Below are 1,228 nucleotides of genomic sequence, written 5' to 3'. Positions count from 1 at the left end.
CTAAAAAAGTAATGTGTACAAAATTAAAGAATACTGTTTAATATACATATTTGTATTTTTAAATCAGAAGAGGCAAAAATTGAAGTTATTAGCGAATTGACAGGTCAATAAGACTATAATGATAAGCCTTACAATTATTTTCAAGAATAATAATTATTGATAAGACTTCACAATCTTAAATAACTCTCTTGGAAAATTACAAGATGACATGCACTTTGTTTGGGGTGAGGAGATTAATATTTTTTATTAATGAAAGTAAAAGGCAATGATGAAAACCGACCGACCTAGATCTCTCTGTGCACCATGCACTAGCTGAAGAGTGTGGAAGAGATAGGAAAGAATATGGATTACTGCAGCTGCAGGTCTATTGAAATAAAACACAGGTCAATTTCCACAGGTGAGTGTACATGTCACCGTGCTGCAGACAAATAAACAACACCAAAAGTGTCTGCTAGCGCTAATCACTCAACAAAAATGTTGTTTCAGGTCTCGGGGAAACTTTTGGCTTAGTTGTTGATTATTGGAGCAGCGACCTCTAGTCTTGACCTGTATTTAACAGACCCGCCTTCATTGCAGCTGTCACACGAGTCAACAGAACCACATACAACTGCTAAATCAACCACATCAATAATCTATGAACCCTGTTGCACAATTTTATAATTTGTAACACAATCTGACATGGTGAAAACATTGAACAACAGTAACAATACTCGCGTCAGGGAATTACAATTATGAGACGCCAAAATGAACCAAAACGCAAAGGTACGTACGAAATAAAATCACTTAATTACCGTTACGTCTTTCAAACACCATTATATCCTTCTATATTATAGAGCAACGTAGTTTTAATTGGAATCGAGGCCTGATGTAGATCATCGTACAACGTGAAAAAACGGTGAATTATTTTTGACTGTTATGCTTGTTAATTTGCAGCTGCTTCTTACGGAACAGTTACAATTCTGAAAATGATTTAAACACGAATTCTGTTCTTCTTCTGGCTCTCCTCACTAGCTGCCATCTTTCTTTCGACATTAAACCAATCAGAGTTCATGTGAGAAAAGGACAAATCAGCGGTCTTTTTAGTTCACTGTGTGCCAGGGTCTTCTTCCGATCCGCCGCCATATTGAGAGCCAAGAAGACCCTGGGAACGAGGTTGGACCAAACTTTGAATTCGCTACGAAGTCCAGGTTTCTTCAGTATCCAGAAAGCCCGCTGAAAGGTATGAGGA

Source organism: Montipora capricornis, unplaced genomic scaffold (genome assembly GCF_036669925.1).
Source record: "Montipora capricornis isolate CH-2021 unplaced genomic scaffold, ASM3666992v2 scaffold_172, whole genome shotgun sequence".
Taxonomy (NCBI): domain Eukaryota; kingdom Metazoa; phylum Cnidaria; class Anthozoa; order Scleractinia; family Acroporidae; genus Montipora; species Montipora capricornis.
The sequence above is the reverse complement of the archived record's forward strand: the minus strand, read 5'-3'. Positions refer to the sequence as shown.